This window comes from Hyaena hyaena, unplaced genomic scaffold (assembly GCF_003009895.1).
Source record: "Hyaena hyaena isolate Hyena2069 unplaced genomic scaffold, ASM300989v1 scaffold_130, whole genome shotgun sequence".
NCBI lineage: Eukaryota > Metazoa > Chordata > Mammalia > Carnivora > Hyaenidae > Hyaena > Hyaena hyaena.
The window spans coordinates 2,407,268-2,429,865 of NW_024080762.1; positions in this window are offsets into that span (position 1 = coordinate 2,407,268).

Genomic DNA, 22,598 nt, shown 5'->3' on the forward strand with positions numbered 1-22,598 from the left:
GGGGCTCAAACCCACGAACTACGAGATGATGACCTGAGCCGAAGTCGAATGCTTAACTGACTGAGCCACTCAGGCGCCCCTAGTCATTCATTTTAGAACCCCACCCCGGAGCACGGGTGGTTTAGTACTGTGTCAGAGTCCTCGAGACTACCTCTAGGGCAAGTGATTTGCCGGAAGGATCACGGGACTCAGCATATGGTGGCATTCACAACACACTCGTGGGATTTATTACAGTAAAGGTGCTAACAGAGCCAAATGAGCAACGGGAAAAGGCTGTGGGGAGAAATCTGAAGGAAACCAGGTATAAGCTTTCAAAAGTCATCTCAGGAGAGTCACATAGGACAAGCTTAATTCTTTCAGCAATGAGTTCGCATCACATAAGAGGCGCTGCTTATCAGGAAAGCTCATTAGAAATTGAGTGCCTAAGGTTTTTATTAGGGATGGTCATATAGGTGCCTAACTGTACCCAAATTCCAGACTCCCACAAGGAACTCAGGTGCTCAGCACAAACCACCGGTGTATAAATAAGTAGGTACAGTAAGCTACCCTCATCATTTAGGGAAAGCTCTATATCGGTTCAGATAACTGTTTGGTGGCCAAGTTCCCACACACAAGTCAAGGGCTAACCTTGCAAGCAGGCAAGCAATCTTATGACCTGGTTCTTTCTAAGGAGAGAGCAGTCTCAGGCATGCTGGGTAAACTCTCCTGCACTGGTGTATATAATCGAAGAGGTCGTCCATAGAATAACAGTATAAAGTTAGTATTCAAGAGTATAGGTTCAAACGTCATCAACGAATCCTTTGCTGTCTTCCTAAAGTCCTAAGATAAAGCACTCCTCCATATATGGATGTGGACATATTTTTCTACCAGGAGGACCCCAAGTGCTACTGCCATCAAGATTCTAGCGCTCTAGGTTGGTAGAACAGAACATGTCCCATACCCAACCCCCAAGCACCCCTTCCTTCTGCCACTACCACGTGCTGGGAACCCTTACAGAGTCAAGCTTCAAAGCAGCCCATGTGACTTGGAGTGCTAAATATTGTCACAAATCATTCCTTACTCACCCTTCTCCAAGCCAAAATTTCCCAGCATGGTGGTCCCAAATCCCGGTTCCCAGGCATGGAGGGAGTCACATTCTTCACCCTGGAGAACTGCTTCAGGGACCCTCCTGGGGACAGCATACAGTGAAGCCCAGAGTGGAGCCCTTTCTTCTGAGTCACATTAAAGCAACTTCACGCATCCTTCTCCTTTCCCTATGCAACGGTCTGTCTGTACTCTCACATCACTCTACAGTGACATTATTTACTTATTTTTGCCTTTCTGAAGTAAGCTACTACCTTGGCTCAGACTGGGTCACAGTGCGATTTTCTTTAGACAAGTTTCTCAAATATCCTGTGATCTATGAACTCAACTACCCGGAAGTCAACCTTGAATCTATGCAAGTCAACCTTGAATCAGACCCAAGGAAATCCTAATCCCCAGACCCATTTGCCCAGTTTAGTTTTCTTTTCTTTTTCAAAGGACAGAATGTAGGGAAGCAGTGAGAAGAGATTAACCCTCTGAAGTCTACTGGCTCAATCAGTCCATTCATGGAAGCCAGATCTGGGTGCCTCTCCACACCCAGAACATTACCCCAGTGGGAATTCCCCTTCTGGTTTCTGTTCCCTTCCAAATTTAGAATCTGGGATGTCTATGTGTGAGGCTGGAGGGGGGAAGGGTGTTTAGGATAAATGACATCACATAGACCCACAAGAACAGATGTTCGAGCTCTCTGTGCTCCATGAACTCAGTTTCATGCCATCTACTGGAATGGAAACTCACCAGGCCATCGAGAGGCAGTTTCTGAGATGAGTGGGTGGAGCTGCACTGCTTTCCTTTCATTAAAACAGGAAGGGCCTGGGCTGGAACATGTTAGTGAGGACATCCAGAAACAGGCATGGAAAGCCAGTGCTCAAACCCATGGTAGGTAAGAACTCTGGTCCACTGAGCGGATTTGTAAGAGAGATGTTGAAATAATTTTTCCACTCCACTGCCCACCCCCACCTCCAGAAAGGCACAGGGTATTTTTAGCAGGAAAAAGAAGTGCCCCATAAAAATGAGCATAAAAATACCATACAGGGGACAGGCTACCCTCCCACCCGTTACCAAGAGATCCCTGGAGTGACCAATAAATTAAACATACTTCAAAGCCAGTATTGGAGAAGCGGACAGGCAGAGGCCAGCACTGGTCTGAAAAGACCTGGGAAGGAAAATGGAAAAAAAAGAAAGAACCTGGCCCGAACAACCCCACACGTACTCAGGGGGCGTGTGGGACTGGTGGAAATGTATACCGTACACTGTGTGCCTCTTCCTGATCTCAGGGTTGATTCATTTGCAAATCCAGTGACCTCCCTTCTGGGTGTTCAACTCCCAGACCCTTTCTGTGGGATCCAACAGAGTCCTTCTGTCCCCAGCCTCTGTGCAGCCTTCCTACCTTCATGGCTTCCACATCTCTGCCCTAAGCTTACTCCAGGCCCTTGCTTTCTGGCCTCAGGGAGAGTCACTTCCGGCTCCAGCCCGAATCCCAGGATCTGCCTTCTCTTCCTCCCCCACTCCACTTCCAGTCCGTCAGCAAATCCAGTTGGCCCAACTTTCCGAATATGCTGAGGTCTGGCCACTTTCACCCCCTCCACGGCTGCGCGCTGGCCCGGGCTACCATCAGCTGTCATGGGCGGCCATCAGCCATCACCTGGATCACTGTGCCGGCCGCCCGATTCCTTGCCCTGTTTTGCCCTTGCTCTTTGGACCATGGACCCCAACACGGAAGCCAAGCAGACATTGTTGAAGGGGAAGTCAGATGGGGTCACTCCCTGCTCAGGACCTTCCAAAGACTTCCAATCTTTTATGGAGGGAAAGCTATACTCCTTGGGATGGCCTTCAAGGCTCCGAGAGGCCCAGCCCCTTCTCTATTGCCTTTTTCCTCCCAGCTAGCAGCAGCGGCTCCCTGCTGGCCCCCGGACTCACCACGTGCGCCCCTGGCTCCAGCCCTTGCCCTTGCTCTTCCTTCTGCCAGAAACACTTTTCCCCAGATGTCCTCAGGTGTTCTCCTTCGATTTCTTCAGGACTCTACTCAAATGCCACTGTCTTGGTCACTCCATGTAAAAGTGCAGCCACCTTGACTGCTCTGTCCTTCCTCATTTCTCTCCAGATGGCTTATCACCGTTTACCCTACCTGGAGTGAATTCTTTATCCTACCTATTATCTGCCCCTCCCCACTAGGGGTAAGCTCCATGTGAGCACAGACCTTCCATCTCTTTCTGTTCGCTTTTGCAGCAGCATCTCTAAGCAGAATCTTTTACTGAATAAATTGAATGGATGAACGAGTTAAAGTCCCTTGCCGAGAATCCACAACCACTCCTGAGTTCCCTGCTCTAAAATACTGACACCGCTACTCATCCCACGGTCCTGACTCGCTCACATCTCAACAGACACTTTGTTGTGCTGTTTCTTTGTCCAACGGGGGTCTTCTTTATGACTTAGCTCAGTCTCTGCTCAAGTCAGAAAGCCATGGCAAACCTGTCAAAGTCATATGAGGCAGATGGCTTTCACAGACTCCAACCCTTTACTTCCTCCTTTGTGAAATGGGTATAAAGACACCAACTTCCATTAAGTGGTTGGCGGGGCAGTGAGGTGATTGGTCAATAGCACCCTTCCTTGCGGCTGATACAAAGCAGGTGCTCAGTTAACACCATGCCCCTTCTCTACTGTGTTTGTGTCTTCTGAATGCCCCGTAGGGCTGCTGGACTCTCTGGAGGGTCTCTCCCTCCAGTCCCTTCACTGAGCAATCGCTTTGTTTAGGACAACACGAGTTTTTTTCAGGTTATTCTCTGGTTCGAAGGTCCACACCTTCCTTCTGAAGAGGCACCATTTCATTAAACCCAACCGTGCAGAGTTACAGACTACCAAACCAAGTGAAATCATTCCACGTGGCCAGCCTAAGCAAGCCAGTTTCTTCCTAGAAGCTTCTCAGTAAACACTTGAGTGGGGATGAGGGTCCAGCCCACCATGAAGTGGGGGGTCGATTTATCAAGCAAGCTCTCTGGACCACTTATTGACCTCTAAGCCCCACCTACTCTTCCTTGTCTCTGAGCCATTGTGAAAGCTGCCTTCTCCCCAATCTAGAATGCACTATGCCTCTTTTCTCTCCTCCTCCTCACCCATCAGGTGAAGGTGTATAATAATACACCTTCAGGACCCTTAAGGCAGGCCCTCCTTTGAAAAGCCCACTATGCCCCCCTGTCACAGTGGCTTAGCTGCCCCTCTCCTACGCTCCCACATCATCTGTTCACCACGACATGGACCACACGGAGGGGAACCCGCCTGTGTAGTCATCTGCCTCCCCAACCAGGGCTGTGAGTCCTGCTGGGCAGGAACTGGGTTCTATTCATCTGTGTGAACTCAGTACCTAAGGCAACATATGGCAGGAGGTAAGTGCTGAATAAGTGCTTATTGAGTGAATGAGCAAATGAGCAAGTGAAATGGTGGCCAACTCGATCGTAACTGAAGAAATGCAGCACACCACCAGCCCAAGGGGAGGAATGTGAAGCATGAAGAGGCTGGAGTCCCGTGCTTCTTAGGAACAGACCCAGGATGGCACCACCCCACCAGCTCCCTGCCCCAGGTCCTCTCCCCTTCTCCCTGCACACGCTTGTTCTCCCTGAGCTGCCTCGCCCATCCTAGAGGCTTCCGTTCCCTTCTCAGTGCCACCGAGTCCCAAAGCGATGGTCCTAAATTCAGTGCCAAACTTGAGGCAAGTCTTCCTTGCCGATGCCTTCTTCATTCAGATTGTTACAGCCACCCCTTCCTCCATGAGAGAGCTCTTGTGTCTCTGGATTCAAGGAGGGTTTGCATTCCAGGAGCCAGCAACTCTGGCCCAGGCTGCATTCTGATCCTCCCCAATGGAAAGGCTGCTCCTATTACAGTGTGTTCCAGAAGGATTTTTAGCAGGTTTTGTAAAGGTAAATGCATCCCCAATTGCCATGGAGATGTGGCGTTTCTTAGTCACAGAGGACAGAGAAGCAAAAATTAGAGTTATTTGCCTTGCGCAGTATAGTAGAAAATGTAAAAGCCCAGAGTCTGGATGGGTAGGGCAGGTGTGGGGAACTTCTGGCCTCCAGCTGTTGGCTCAATTTTCTTCCAACCTTTGGCAAACACAACAAACTGTGGTTATGTTAAGAAGAAAGATGCTTATCAGTCAGATACCACTGTTTGGAAATTATCCAGAGCCAATCGGAAGGCACCTGGGTGGTGATACGTTTTACAAGCACATTCTTCTCATTGTCACACTCCATTTCAGAATTCATTTGGCCGTCTTACCTTTCAAATCCACGCTCTTTTTCTCCAGGACCTTTGCGAAGCTTGAGAGGAAGCCTTTTTGCTTTGGTTTATATTGTTGACTGAAGCCATAAAGGCACTAGACGTGCGAACTGGAAAGATCCTTAGAGATTATCTGGTCTAACCCCCTCGTTTTATGGGTGAAGAAACTGTCAGTGCTGACTTTAACTTTGAATTTTATGAGGCCTATTTGTGTTGACAACATGATTGATTGCTCTGCTTCCGAGACTGAAGATTTGCAAGGGGAAATGGGGAGGGGAGGGTGTCAGAGCTCTTCCTGATGGGAAGGAGATTAAGGTAAGAGCTTTCACAGCTGTGACCTTCCCCGGGCCACATCCACCCGATATAAGGCAAGGTCTCTCTACCTGGTGTAAGCCAACTGCCATGGGAACGACGGCAGAGAGCTGCTGCTCCTCTTGGAGAGGAAAGTATTGAAAAGTTAGAGGTGACTTCTTGTGACCTATGAGAAAGGACTGAAGAACTTTGAAGCAATAAGGTGTCCTGTCGGTGGCACTCACTATTTCCAAAGGGGAATTCACTCCGGGGTAACGGCTGTTTGGACCTCTTGAAATGGATCTGCTCCTACACTCTACAGTTGTCCAATCTCCCTCCCTACTGAGCCGGGAGGCCACAGAATGTGGCTCGAGAACATTCCATGGCAGCGAGGCATGGCTTGGTTGAGGAACAGCATACACCTTAGGCTGCGGTGGATAACATCAGGGGACTGCGCTTGAAGTCATTCTGGAAAAGGCACTGAGATCAGAACTAGAAAAGTAAAAGTGAAATCTGCACAGGCAATAGAAAAAAAAGATCAGGAATGGAAAACCTGGTTTCGTGTCAACTCTAGTTGATGGGTAGTACCTGCCTGGAGTACCATATCTTGAGGGGTTGGGAGGCTGTGGGTTGGCCGAAAGGAGCGCCATTATGGATTCGTGATGCCCGCCTTAGGGCCAGGGTGGGGAGGAGTGGCAAGATCCTGTGTCTTTGTGTTTTCGTTTTAAATTTAATTTTATTTTACAAAAGAGTTCCATGTATACAGTTTTAAAAGCCAAACAGTGCTTTCAAGGTTTATAATGTAAAGCAGCAGCCCTCTTCCCCCAGTCTTACCAATGAACTTGGGTTAGAGAGTGCGCGCCATGGAAATATTAGAGTATGAGTATGGAGATTATCATGTGAAAAATTATGGGTGATTGGAGAGTAAAAGCAAGAACGCAGGTACTGGCTCTGGTGCACACAGAAGCTAAACCATAAACCCATGTTTGTAATCCATCCAGGAGGACCAAAGAGGAATGGGTTGAATGGTAAACACTATTCATCTGCCATAGCAAAGCCCTAAAATGGCCACCTAGCCATTATCAAGCGAATGGGGTAGGGAGTGCCTACCTAGGTAGGGTGGAGGGGGGTGTCTGTTCCAGGGACTAGGGGAGAAGCACCCAGCTGCCAGAAACCCTACAATCCTATTGGGTCATGTCAGTTGATGAAGCCACGAGCCCAAACTAGGGACTGAAACACTGACAGACTAAGGAGCAGGTGGGTCTTCACACAGAGTAGGTCTGGAAAGGGCTGGTAACTGAGGCAGAGAGAAGCCCTCTCTGTTCACTGCCTGGAGCCAGCTCAGAGGCAAGAACCCAGGAACAATCTGGATGTCTGTGCAGAGGGATGACTTTTTTTTTTTTTAAATGTTTTATTTATTTCTAGGAGAGAGAGAGACAGCGTGAGCAGGGGAGGGTCAGAGAGAGAGGGAGTCACAGACTCTGAAACAGGCTCCAGGCTCTGAGCTGGCAGTCAGCACAGAGCCCAACGCGGGGCTCGAACCCACGAACCGCGAGATCATGACCTAAGCGAAAGTCGGATGCTTAACCGACTAAGCCACCCAGGCGCCCCAACAGAGGGATGACTTTTGTCACTCCCTCTTGTTGGGGACTCTTGTTGGGGACCCTGTCCCCTAATATTCCTCTGCCCCTGTCTGGGGACCACAGAGGAGGCTATGATGCCACAAAGTATGTTTCCTGCGTCTACTCAGATGATCATCTGATTTTCTCCTTTCTAGTTGATAATATGGTGAATTACATTGATCAATTTTTCAAATGTTGACCCAACCTTACTTCCCTGGAATGAAATCCTCTTGGTCATGATATATTATCTTTTCATGTAGCATTGGATTGCATTTGCTAAAATATTAGGAATTTTTCAAATCTACATTCATGAGGGGTTTTGGATTCTAATTTTCTTTCTTGTAATGTCTTAGGTTTTGGTATCAGAGTAATGTTAAAGAATAAATTGGGAAGTGTTTTCTCCAATTTTCTTGAAGGATTTATTTAAAATCAGTGGAGTTTTTTTCTTAAGTATTTAATAGAATTCACTAGTGATCACATCTGAACCTAGAATCTTCTTTTTACAATTTTTTTTAATGTTTTATTTATTTCTGAGAGAGAGAGAGACAGCATGAGCAGGGGAGGGTCAGAGAGAGAAAGAGACACAGAATTGGAAGCAGGCTCCAGGCTCTGAGCTGGCTGTCAGCACAGAGCCCAACGCGGGGCTCGAACCCATGAACCGTGAGATCATGACCTGAGCCGAAGTCGGACGCTTAACTGACTGAGCCACCCAGGCACCCCTGAGTCTAGAATCTTCTTGTTGGAAAGGGTTTTAAGTAAAAGTTCAGTTTCTTTAATGGATATAGAGCTATCTGGCTTATCAATTTTTTTCTTGAATGAGCTTTTGCAGTTTGTGCCTTTCAAGGAATTGGCCCATCTCATTTACGTTCAGATTTATAGGGGTAGAGTTGTTCATGGTATTTCCTTACTGTACTTTTAATATTTGTGGAAACTGTAATTATGTCACTTTCTTCTTTTTAATAATAATGAATTGTATCTTCTCTTTTTTCTTAATCTGACCAGAGACCATCAATCTTACCGACTTTCTAAAAAACAAATGTTTGGTTTCATTGGTTTTCTCTTTGATTTTGAAGTTTAATTTGTTCTAGTTTTTAAAGGTGGAAACCAAGGTCATTAATTTGAAAGCTTTCTAATAAATTCCCTCTTAGCACTACTTTACCTGCATCTACAATATTGATATGTTGTGTTTTCATTTAGTTCAAAATATTTTTAAATTGTTTTTAATGTTTATTTATTTTTGAGAGAGACCGATACAGAGCATGAGCAGGGAAGGGCAGAGAGAGAGGGAGACAGAGAATCCGAAGCAGGCTCCAGGCTCTGAGCTGTCAGCAGCCCAACGCAGGACTTGAACTCACGAACTGCAAGATCATGAACTGAGCTGAGGTTGGACCCTTAACCGACTGAGCCACCTACGTGCCCCTAATTCAAAATACGTTTTAATTTCACATTTAATTTCTTCTTTGACCCATGGGCTATTTAGAAGTATGTTAGTTTCCAAATATTTGGATTTCTTTTTCAGATATTTTTCTCTTATTGTTTTCTGATTTTAATTCCATTGTAGTCAGAAACATATTGGATGAATTGAATTATTTTCAATTTATTGAGGCTTGGTTTACATCTCAGAATACAAGAATTATGTTGTTGGGGGGAGTGCTCAATAAATATACAGATGCTTTGGTTTGTAGTGTTTATTGTGTTTTTCAAGTCGTCTCTGTCCTTATGGATTTTTTACTTGTTCTAGCAATTGTTAAGAGAGGATGTTGAAAACTCTGTCTGTAATTGTAACTGCAAATTTCTCCTTTAAGGCCTATCAATTTTTTTTGCTTGATATGTTTTGATACCCCGTTACTTGGTGCAGAAACATTGAGCATTGTTATGTCCTTGGGTGCAATGACTCTTCCATCATTCTGAAATGATTCTCTTGCCCCTTGCTAAGATTTGCTCTGAAATCTACTTGGTCTCATGTTAGTATGACCACCCCCACTTTATTTTGAGCAGTTACATTGGTGTATCATTTTTTACCTTCTGTTTTTCATCTACTGTGTCTTTACCTTTAAAGTCGGTTGCTTGCAGGCAGCAAATCGTTGGATATTGTTTTATTATTCAGCTTGACAATTTCTGCCTTTAAATTTGGTGTTTCTATCATTCTCATCTTATGCCATTAGTGACATGATGCCATTGCCCTGGTTGGTTTCTATTTGTTCCATCTGTTATTTGTGAACTTTTCCCTATTTCAATGTTTTTTTTCTTTTTTAATGTTGATTCATTTATTTATTTTTGAGAGAGAAAGTGCTGATAGCACGGAGCCTACTTGGTATTCTGTCTCCCTCGCTCTCTGCCCCTCCCCCACTTACTCTCTCTATCTCTCTCAAAATAAAAATAAACTTAAAAAAAATAAAATTTCTTATGCATCTGCAGTTATTTCCTTTTTATCATTCTGCATTTTGTTTCTTTATATCATCTTTCTCTCTTTAAAAATTTTTTTAATGTTTATTTATTTTTGAGAGACAGTGAGAGACAGAGCACAAACAAGGGAGAGGTAGAGAGAGGGAGACACGGAATCTGAAGCAGAGCCTGACGCGGGGCCCAAACTCCTGAAACGTGAGATTGTGACCTGAGCTGAAGTCGGACGCTTAACTGACTGAGCCACCAAGGCGCCCCACTCTTTTTGTTTAGCAGTCTTTGCAGAAGATTATTCTGCTTTTCTTTATTATTATTATTTTTTAAAAAGCAGCTTTTAATTTTGCTAATCTGCCTTGTTTGAGAGACAGAAAGAGAGAGAGAGAGAGAGAGAGAGCAGGGGAGGGGCAGAGAGAGGGGGACAGAGGATCTGAAGCGGGCTCTGTGCTGATAGCAGAGAGCCAGATGTAGGGCTCAAACTCACATGAGATGATGACCTGAGCCTACATCGGATGCTTAACTGGCTGAGTCACCCAGGCCCCCCTCTATTTTTCTTGATTTCTGATAAATTTATATATCTCCCTTCAGATCCTTCTTTAGCTATGCCCATACATTTTAACTTAAAATACGTTCAGTTTATTCTGTTCTCTGGAATATCTTCATGAGTTCTTTTTAAATCTAAAGCTTGTTTCGTTGTACACGATTTCATACGTGGACTTAAGGGATTTGTAAAAGTTATTAGCAAGAGCTATGCAGACTTTTGGATTTTACACTACTTGTAAGCTAAGAGGGTAGCCAGTCAGTTTCAAGAACGCTGGTAGACATGAGCCTCCTAGATCAGAAACAAAGGACTTAATTACTTCGTTTTCTCATTGGTTCACCTTCCCTCCCAAGCCCCCATGGGAGTGATGTATACAGGGGCCCAGGAGGATGCCGCACCTGCACAAGTCAAGGGCCTTGAGATTAGGAAACTCTAATCTTTTATAAGGAGCTGTAAGCCAACCGACCCGATATGTGCCCCCGGATGAGACATTATCTTCATTTTACTGGACTGCAGACAAACCTGCTCTGTATGAAAGAGGGAGACACTAATCTTTCCTTTCCAAGGCTATTTGCTTATATGAACATCCTTGAGAATACAGTCCAGGACAAAAGTTGACACTGGCTCTACTCGGAAGACATACAGAAACGGAAGAGACCCATGGAGAATCATCGTCCGACAATTATTCTTCCGCAATTTATTTCTAACACAATTGTGCCGGGATCAGAGAACCTAGCCTGAGCATAGAGAAGGCCTGGAAGGGTCTCTGGGAATGAGAGCAGCACAGATCACAGAACGTGCAGACTAATAGCATTCCCAGTTCCTTCACCAGGCGTTGCCTCCACTCAGAGATTCTCCCTTAAACTCTTGGGAAAAAGCAGGTTATCTTGGGTTGCAATCCACTATCATTGAGGGGATGCGGAGAAAGGGAATCAGAAAGCAAATGCCTTAATGCAGCTAGTCATCACATGTGTGTTCTCACCAGAATCTCAACCTGGTGGGGCAGGAAGCTGCCCTGATATTCTGCCCGCGTCTCCAACACTTCCTCTCCCCCAACATGCACACCTGACATCTTGACTGCTCTTGCTAATTTCCATTCTACGGGAGGGATAGAGCCACAATAGATCCTGTGGAATTTTCCCTCCATAGCTGCACCTTCTGCTCTACTATGTCCACATCCCATACTGCCATAGACCTTCTGCATCAGCTCTCAACTGTCTTTGGTCTCCTCAAGACCTTCTCAAGGTTATTTTTTTAAAAGACCTCCTCAACGTTATTATATTAGTTCCATAGACTCTGATTTCTCCTCTATCAACTCCTCAGCCCTAGCTGCAGAGTTATTGGATCTAAAGAGTATTTTAAAAATACTGGTGTCCAGATTCTGTTTCTGAAATCACTTGGTCCAAGGAGGACCCCGATTGTCAATAGTTTTTAAAGCTCCCTAGCTCATTCTAATGCGTAACGAATGTTTTAAATCACTGTCTCTAATTTCCTCCAGAATGATTTAGTGGGGAAGGGGTCTTGCAGCCCAGGCTTTTTGATTTTCTTGTCAGGACCTAGAAACTTGTATTTTGTTTAATGTTCCGATTACTGAACTCATCTACCTAATAAACAACTATTAAAAAACAAATTATCCTGAAAATTTGATTAAATTCTCTTAAGCCATTGAAAATGCAATTACATATTTACTATGGCTGACTTTTTGAACACTTCGAATATCAGAAAACGTTCACAAATGCAGTGACGACAAAGCTTATTACTATACTTACACTTGACTGTATTCGAAATCCTCAGAACAATGGACTTATTCATTTCTTTGATAATTTATGTGCTTGTTTTATACCTTCCTAGGGGATATTAGTATACTTCTTTTAATATCTTTCTAGGGTTTCAGTAATATATTTTTATTTCTTCCCAGGGGTGGAGTAATATTACTAGACCTGAAAGAAAAGAGTACACTCGCTCAGCTCAGCCAAGGCTACAGGATCTGGGTTATTGGCTGATCCAGTTTTGGTCTGGGCACAGGATTCATCATCCGCCTGCATTAGCTGGCAGTGTTACCACAACATGACTTTTAAAGTCACACCTCCTCTTGGGTTTTATTTATTTATTTATTTTACAGTCTGGTGTCTTTCAGGAAATGATGTCCTTTTAAGTCTCACTTTGCCAGATTTGCAAAACCCAATGTCTATTGGTAGGATATATTGACTTGGTGTGTAACCTTTTTTAAAAAAAAAATCATGTATTTCACGTATTCCTTACTTGTATTTCATTAAAATGAGTAGGGCCGTCTAGTGGTTTCATTTCCCGTGAGATAAGGCGTTGGGCCTTGGGTCTGGGTAGTATATTCTTCCATTTTGGGACATTTGACTAATTCATCTTGTTGGAAGACCCTGTTGAAACTTCCTCCTCCTCGGTAAATTTTGTGTGACCACTGATCCTCATTAAGTGTTAGAACTTCTTTCCATGTAAATTATTAGAAGTTAATCCTAGTGCCAACCAAACAGTTCTCCTCTTCTTGATAGAGTTTCTGGTTTTTTTCCTAGATTATTGGTTTATTTAGTTCCATAATTTTATTTTTTCCTCAGAAATAAATATGTGCATAACTATTTATGTATTTTTTATAAAAAAACAGTAATTTAGAGAAACAAAAATCCACATATAAACAATGGCCGTTTGTTAAAATCCTTCAACAAGAAACAAATCCATAATTGGTTATCCATTTTTTTGTGTTACAATGATATTTTTGTACTCATTATGTTAACTTCTCTCTTTTGAGAATAATGGTGAGTTCATGGTCTTTCATAGACTCAACTTGCTCCAAACGACCATAACAACAATATTATTTCGTGCTTAAATTGTTACAACTTGGTCAATGGAAACCCTTAAATTTGAGTCCTTTGGCCTTTTGGGGTCGCCCCTAAACATATTTTAATATAAGATTCTTGCTTTCTGATGACAACAGGATGTTCCAGGCTCCTTCTGATTTTTTCCTCCTTCCCAACACCGAGAGCCATCTGTCCTCTGGGAAGCCCTGCTTTCTTTTCCTTGACAATAGGATTACAGTAGTGGCCAAGGGAGGAAGATGCATATGAGAGACAAACACAAGTTCTACCACCGCTGCTGAGCCATTTGCGCTGGAAAATGTGACTTTAAAAAGTAAACCATGGTTTCCAGTGATTTTCAAATTTAAAGACATACTGCTGTAGCCTACTTTTCTTAGAGTAAATGCTATCTCTCAATACTAAGACTTTCTCTCCAGTAACAATAGCCAGTTCATTAAATTTATGTATTCTTAATAAAGTCCAAGCACTGTCCCGACTTTGAGAAATTCACAGTCTAGTAGGTGATAAGCTGGATGTAACTTGTCTCTACTCTCTTTTTCAGAGGGCTTTAGACATTACTTGTTAGAGTATTTCCTTTCCCTTGGCATATAATACTCCTGAGAGCAACTTCACAGAGATTGAGATCAATATGGAGATTTGGGCTTTTATTTTTTTTTAAAATTTCTAAAGTTAATATTTATTTTGACAGATAGATAGATAGATAGATAGATAGATAGATAGATACAGAGAGAGAGAGAGCACAAGCTGGGTAGGGATAGAGAGAAAGAGGGGGAGAGAGAGAATCCCAAGAAGCACCGAGTCTGATGCAGGGCTCGATCCTATGAACCATGAGTCAGATGCTCAACCAACTGAGCCACCCAGGCGCCCCTGGTGATTTTTAAAACTAGCCACAGAGGTCTGTAAATGCTTTCCAGAGGAATGTCAGTAGGTCTTTGCTTATGTTTTAGAAGGTATCTTCCCTGCTTATGTTAGCCACAGATACGTCAAGACTTCCTCCAGACCACATCCAGTTATCTATTCAGCAGGACGACATGACCACTGCTGTAAGTAAGAATGTTGTTGGAAGAATGGCTACCTGGTCCTGTTATTCCAATGTCAGCTTGGGGAGAAAGGCAGAGACCTCAAACATTTGAAAATGCATAAAGTTAGCATTTGCAAAACCTATTACAAAAACTTTCCTTGGATTCTTCTTATTTTCTTGTTGTAAGCCATGTCTCCTTGTTAATAGGGGCTCATATCACCTGGAGTCTGATCAGCTTGGCTTTCTCAGGGTGATGGGGCCAAAGTGGTTTCATTTCTGGACCACAGGAATAGGCCAAGGGACTCATGGTTCCAATGTCAGCATCTTCCAAAGCATTAGTCCAAAATTTTCGCATGAATACGAATCATCTGGGAGCCTATTAAACATGCTGGGATTCACCTGCAGGCATTCGGTCCAAATAAAAGAGATGTGGGCAGGCATCTGAACTGTAGATTCCCACATGTGATTCCAATATGGGCATCTCCATGCCATTCTCTGAGAAATGCTTCCCAGAGTAATGTCAGTACGTCTTTGCTTATATTTTAGAAGGTATCTTGCCTGCTTATGTTAGGCACAGATACATCAACTCTTCAAGACTTCCTCCAGACCACATAGCCCGCTGTCGCCATATTTAACATCAGATCTCAGCCTGGATACACTGTTAAACTTGACCTGCAGAGTTGCTATAATCTAATTATGAGCTTCACATCTTATTTAGAATAGGCAGTCCACTTATTTAATAAAGAGAATATCCCTATAAGTCTGCTAGAACAGCAAAATAGGAGAATTTATATATTATGAGAGGGTTTCATTCCCAGAATGCTGAAAAAAATTATAAAATCCATGGTAACACCGTGCCTTTCAGATTCCATCTTTGATGGTATATTTTCAGCGTTTTGTACGTGTTCTTTACATTGTTGTCCTTTTCTTGTTCTTTATGGTATTTTCATCATGCTCAATGGTTTCCATCTTTGATGCTGGTTTAGTAGCTGTGGAGTTTCATTTCTTATCATTAGTATTAGAATTAACATGTTTTTTTCTCCTTCCACGGGCTCTGCTGTGCACACATGGTGATGCTTATAAGGCTGAGCAGCCGGCTGCTGAACACAGCCGCCATGAGGTAGCTCAGAATGTCCTTTGCTGCCTGGCTTATAAAAGTCTAAACTTTACATCTGGAAGGTGCATAGAGGTGTCAGCACAAAGTGCTCAAATGAAATTGGTTTACTACACAAAGACCAAGATGAAGCTTCATTACTAATCTATCTATTTTGCTATATATACTGGGGATACAGCAAGGAAGACATGAAGGCAGACATGGTCAGGAACCTCACAGTTTGGCGGAGGACATAGGCAAGCAAGTGTAAGTAAACTCAGGGTAAGTAAATACAGGGTGCCATGTGCATGTTGGTAGGGAGACCTCCCTCAGAGGTTGAGTATGGTTTATCCAAGTGAAAAAGGTAGAAAGAAATGTTGTAAAACCCCCAAGACCTTAGAGACAAGAAATAGCACAACATGTGTGGCAAATGATAGTTTTCAAAATGGCTGCAACATTATTTCCCATTCTGCATGCTTCTCTAACAACGTGGCTTCGAGATTCTACTGGTCCAGAGCTGGATCTACCTGATCTCAGATCTGAAAGTAATGCCATGTGGCTGCTGAGGTAAGGTCAGAAAAGATGACAGAGCTTGAGATGCTTGCTCTTGGAACCCAGCCCCCATGCCATGAGGAAGCCTAGCTAGCCACTTGAAGAGGACATATGCGGGTAACACCCAGGGGACGTCCTGGTCAGAAGCTGGCATCAACCCCAACCACATGAGTGAACAAACCTTCAGAGTATTCCAGACTCCAGCCTTTGCCTCCTCCTCATTCAGGACCCAGACACCATTTAACAGAGAAAAAGTCCATCAGTAGAGAAGCCTTCAAGCATGGTTTGAACAGGACTCCTTTTCCATTTCTCTTTAATTTCTCAGCATTCCCCTTCTGGGTGTGGCTGCATTATTTCATTGTATTAAATTGTTGCAGAAGCTCTAGGCTTCACATTTTATATCTTGTATTCAGAGCAAGAGAGAGAGCTCTCTTGGGGCACCTGGGTGGCTCAGTTGGTTAAGAGTCCAACTTCGGCTCAGGTCCTGATCTCGCATTTCATGAGCTCGAGTCCTGCAACTAGGGTCTGTGCTGACAGCTCAGAGCCTGGAGCCTGCTTCAGATTCTGTGTCTCTCTCTTTCTGCCCCTCCCCTGCTCATGCTGTCTCTTTCAAAAATAAATAAATATTTAAAAAAATATTAAAAAGAAAGAGAGCTCTTTTATTCCCAATCATCAAAAATAAAAAATCAAAACAAAACAAAAACTGCACTTCTCTCTGATTGGCCCTATCTGAGCCAGTTACCGGTGCTAGAGAAATTCCTTATGTTGATTGGGTTAGGTCTTATGCAGTACTCAATGATTATAGCAAGAAGCATGAAAGTATGTTAACCAGTTTATGTCAATCAAGGCCCATCCCTAGAGCTTGAAGGAGGTGAAGTCAATCTTACCAGCCAAAATTCTGCTACACTGCTAGAGGGGAATACTTAAAAAAAAAAATTCAACTATATGTTTATATATCAAACTATTTTCTCTAGACCTCTGGTGGACCCCAGCAGTATGAAGGAGTAGCCTATGGATAGTTTGGTAGTTTCAGAGAGGTCCAACTACTTTAAAAATTGTTTTTACATATATATTCCACAAATTTGGAACATAAAATTAATTATTTTTACAGAAGTATAGACATGTTGGAAAAAAGACAGTCTCTTTAAGAGATGGTGCTGGGAGAACCGGGCAGCAACATGCAGGAGAATGAAACTAGATCACTTCTTTACACCACACACAAAAATAAACTCAAAGTGGATGAAGGACCTGAACGTGAGACAGGAAACCATCAAAACCCTAGAAGAGAAAGGAGGAAACAACCTCCTTGACCTTAGCCACAGCAATTTCTTATTCAACACCTCTCCAAAGGCAAGGGAATCAAAAGCAAAAATGAACTATTGAGATCTCATCAAGATAAAAAGTTTCTGCACTGTAAAAGAAACAATCAACAAAACTAACAGGCAACTGATGGAATGGAAAAAGATAGTTGCAAATGACATATCAGATAAAGGGCTAGTATCCAAAATCTATAAGGAACTCACCAAACTCCACACATGAAAAACAAAAAATCCATTGAAGAAATGGGCAGAAGACATGAACAGACACTTCTCCAAAGAGGACATCCAGATGGCCAACAGACACATGAAACGATGCGCAGCATCCCTCCTCATCAGGGAAGTACAAATCAAAACCACACTGAGACACCACCTCACGCCGGTCAGAGTGGCTAAAATGAACAAGTCAGGAGACTCTAGATGCTGGTGAGGATGTGGAGAAACGGGCACCCTCCTACACTGTTGGTGGGAATGTAAACTGGTGCAGCTCCTCTGGAAAACAGTGTGGAGGTTCCTCAGAGAACAAACTGAGGACTGATGGGTGTGGGGGGGAGCGGGGTGATGGGCATGGAGGAGGGCACTTGTGGGGATGAGCGCTGGGTGTTATATGGAAACCAACTTGACAAGAAACTATTTGTAAAAAAATAAAATTAATAGTAGAACTCCCCTATGACCCAGCAATAGCACTGCTAGGAATTTACCCAAGGGATACAGGAGTGCTGATGCACAGGGGCACATGTACCCCAATGTTCATAGCAGCGCCTCAACAAGAGCCAAAACATGGAAAGAGCCTAAGTGTCCATCAACGGACGAATGGATCAAGAAGATGTGGTTTATCTATACGATGGAATACTACATGGCCATGAGAAAGAATGAAATCTGGCCATGTGTAGCAACATGGATGGACCTTGAGGGTGTTATGCTGAGCGAAATAAGTCAGGCAGAGAAGGACAAATACCATATGTTTGCACGTATAGGTGGATTAGGAGGAAATTAATGGAGGACCATGGGGGAGAAGAAGGGGGGAAATAGTGGGGGAGAGGGAGGGAGGCAAACCATGAGAGACTCTTGAATGCTGAGAACAAACTGAGGACTGATGGGTGTGGGGGGGAGGGAGGGAGATGGGCATGGAGGAGGGCACTTGTGGGGATGAGCACTGGGTGATATATGGAAACCAAGTTGACAATAAACTATTTGTATAAAAAAATAAACACTAAAACAAACAAACTTTTTAAAAATGTTTATTTACTTTTGAGAGAGAGAGAGAGACAGAGGGTGAGGGGAGGGGCAGAGAGAAAGGGAGACACAGAATACAAAGCAGGCCCCAGGCTCGGAGCTGTCAGCACAGAACCTGACATGGGGCTTGAACTCACAAACCATGAGAACATGACCTGAGCCAAAGTCGGATGCTTAACTGACTGAGCCACACAGGTGCTCCTAAAACAAATTGTAAAGGGACAAAGTTTAAGGAGTTATATCACCTGATTTCAAGACTTTCTATGGAGCTACAGTAATCATGACAGTGTGGTATTCATGTAAAAATAGAAAATAGAAGAGTAAATTTCAAAAGAGACTCGTATATATTCAGGTCAGTTGATTTTCAGAAATAATTGCCAAGGCAATTCAATGGAAGAAAGGCACTCTTTGCACCAAACTGTGCAGGAACGACTGAGTTCTTACATGGAAAAGAAAGTGAAGTTTGACCCCTGCTTCACAGCATTCACAAAAATTAATTCAAGAAGGATCATATTTCTGAATAACTAAAACTTTCTATAAAGCTTCTAGACAAAAGCAGAGGAGAATATCTTTGCAAACTTGGGGCAAGAAAACCCTTTTAGAGAGAACATTAAAAAGCACTTGCCATGAAAAAGTTGGAGAATTGAACTTTATCATAGTTCATAAAAAAACATAAGTCTAGTACATATAAATAACTCATGTAATTCAAAAATAAAAAGACAATTCAAATTTTAAAAATGGGTACCAGACCTGAACATTTACTTCACAAAAGAAGATATATAAATGACCAAAACGCGCATACAAATGTGATCATCAGTAGACAGCAGGAAAAATGAAGTTAAATAAATACATTAAGGTGGCTAAAAAGCCACAGTAGGGTACCTAAAAATTAAAAAGAGAAAAAAAGCTTCACCATAACAAATGTTAGCAAATATGTGGAACAGTTGGAACTCTTTATGCATTGCTGGAGGGAGTATAAAATTATACAACTACTTTGTAAAAATGTATAGCAGTTCCTTATAAAGTTAACCTTAAAAACTGTTCAGGTCCACTGAACAAAAAGTCTCATGTAAAAAATGTCTTTATTCGTAATAGACCTAAGTTACAGACACCCCAACAGAACGCATAAACACATCGTGGTATCTTCCTACTATGCACTATAAAAATCATCAATTACGAATATGTGAAACTATACACGTGATTCTGAAAAACACTATGTTTTGTAAAAACAGCCTGGCACCAAAACATGTACATACCCTATTGTTACATGTATAGAGGTTCTAGAACAAACAAAATTGATCCAGGGTGAAAACAATTAGAAAAATTGTTGCTCTTGGGGAGGGGCAAGGACTGACTAGAAGAATTTTCCTGAAACGATGAAAATGTTTTATATCTTAATTGAGATGTTGATCATACTTTCAAAATTAGTCAAATTATACGCTTAAGTGCATTTCATTGTACGGAAATTTCACCTTTTCAAAAAGGCCTTGAATAGTCTCTTCTGTGCACAACGGCCACCCTCAAGGCCACACACCCTAAGCATGATATATCAGATTGCAGATATGAAAATCTCATTGTCATTCTGTATGTGGAACAAGCGGAAGTTGTATTCTCTGCTGTGGGAGTGCCAACTGAGGCAAATCACTTCAGAGAGCAATTTCGCAATATTTACTACAGTTGACTGTGTGCGTATGACCCAGACATTCCGCTAATAATTGCGTACTTCCAAGACTCTCGCATATATCCAAAGTATATTCAAAGCATATAAATCCAAGTATATTCAAAGTGTCATTGCATGTAATAGTTATAAACTAGCAATCACTCAATGCTCACCGACAGGAAACGGCGATATAAACCCCATCCTGGACATACAACTAAATGGCAAATTGCAGTAGAAAAAGAAAAAAAATAAGGTAGTATTACTTCCATCATTTATGTGTCTGAGCAGCTTTGCTCAGAAGCAGAAAACTGAGTGGGGGGATAAAGAAGGCATGGAAAAATACACACTGCAGGATACCATTTGTATAAAATTTGAAAATATAAAACAACCTCCTCCATAAGCTCCCTAGGCATAAATCCACAAATACCAATGCTATGAAAACATGAATGAAATTCAGAGCAGTGGTTACCTCTAGGGAAGGAATGAAGTACACAGAAGCTTCAATCTTTACTTGTGAATTTTTATTTTTAAAATCTGAAGCAAGTGTGGAAAGATATTTGTATCTGTTATGGTTGGTGGGGGACACAGGGCATTTATCTGAGCTACTACTACTCTGTATGTATTTCTGCAAGGTGAAATATTTCAAGATAAAGAAAGAGAAGAGGTCAACTTTCCAACTCAAGCTTCGAAAGACGGGATGGATAAATAGTTTCATTGTTTCCTGAAGAGAAACTGCAAACTACCCCATTGCCCAGTGAATATAGGAGTGATTTATTCTTGGAGCTCTGAGTATACTTTAGCTCGCTTATATATCCTTACTCTCTTTCCACAAAGGATTTAAGGTAGCTTGTGACAAAAGACACACACACGATGAGCCAGGAAAACATAAACATAAGTAGAACATCGGATCAAAGATAACAAATATCGCATCAATACCGGTTAGCCGCAGTTGCTGTGATCAAATTTCAAACTTGGCTCTGCACTTCTTGGCAACAGCACCCATCCCATCTGTAGCTGACCCAGAAAAGCAGGTTACAAAAACTAATCTTTATTCTTCAAGACTTAAACTGACTATTTTCCTGAGCAGTCTTTCTGTATTGTTTTGCGTTTTGCCTTGCTGATTCTTCTTTCCTTTGTTCTTTTCTCCTCCCTGGCTCCTTCCCTCCCTTCCTTTTCTTCCTCTCCTTTCTGCGCTTTCATTCTCTCATTTATTTTATTCAGATGTCAGATCCTTAAAACTAATGTTGGTTAGGAAAGCCAGTCCTATCATTATTAATGGGCTGATATACCCTTAGGGGAGGTTTTCAACCTCTCTGTGCCTCAGTTTTCAAAAGTTCAAACGGGGGGGCCCGTCACATGTATATGAGTGTTGGGAGATTAAATGAGATAATGCATGTAAAGAGCTTAGACTAATACAAGATCTTGATCGATTTCAGTTGTTGTTATGATTATTGTTAGTCAGTGGAGGAGACCTTGAATCCCAGTGGGGTCCCTGTCCCGGCCAGGAATAGATCAGGAGCAGGGTAAGGCTGTGTGTCTCACGTGCCAGGCCTTCCGTGGAGTGAAGCTTAGGGAGGGGGAGGCTGATACCAGCATCGTCCTCAGACAGTAGCCCAGTTAACTAGCTTCAGAGCCAATGGTACACTCACCAACCGTCCCCAGATCCAGCAGCACATTGAGCCATTTAACTGCTGAGCCAGAACATGGGGGACAGTGTCTCTCCAAATGGGGGGGGGGGTGGTACTAGCATTTCTGCTTTGGAGGCAACCACAACATTGTTATGGCTTGAGATTCCTTTAGGAGAAAAACAATCCTTCAGCACATGCTAGCCTAGAGAGTCTGACTGTGGCGTGTCTATTTCCTCCTTCCCTAAAGACCCTGAAAAGCCCCAAGTTGAGGAGACAACTTGTTCCAGGGGTCACTACTAACAACATAGGACCCTCACTTGATTCCAGACCCAGTGGATTCAGATTCCCTTGTTCTTTCCTCTGGGGATTATCTATACCCAGGAACTCCAGGGAGCAAAATGGGTTGGGAGGAAGTTGAGCTGGAGGGGACAGGAATTACGGGGGAGGACCCAGCCATTGGGAGTTTGAGACCAGCAAAATAAGGATTCAAGAAGTAGAAATCAATCGGTATGGACAGTGGGGGCAGACGAGAGAGATCTCAGGTACAAAGGGACGAGAGACCAAGTGACGAAAGCCGGGGCATGAAAAGATTCGGTTTCAGGAACAAGACAGAAATCCTATTACTAGGCCTGAAGCGGAAGGTCTGGGTAGTAGTAGGCTTGCTGCCAAGTCACTGAGCGCTGACCCAAGGCTCCTTAAATTCCCAGAATAACTGGGGAGGGCCAGGAATGCATGTGAATATGAGGGTCAGATGCCTTCAGCCTCGGGGATGGGAGGGCTAGGGGAGGAGAGGCAGGTTCAGAGGGCCAGACAGATGACTTATTAAACAGCCAGGCCATTCACCTGCAGAACCTTGAGGGAGCAAGCCCCCCACATGCCCAAGGCGTCACAAGTCCTGGCCTTCCCTCTTTCCTAACCCCCTCGGTCAAGTCATCTTTGTTTCTCCTCTCAACATCACCGCTAGGTGGGATCTCATTTCCATATCAAACAGGATAGAAACCCGGAGAGAAATCACCCTTTACCAGCCGGCTGAGATA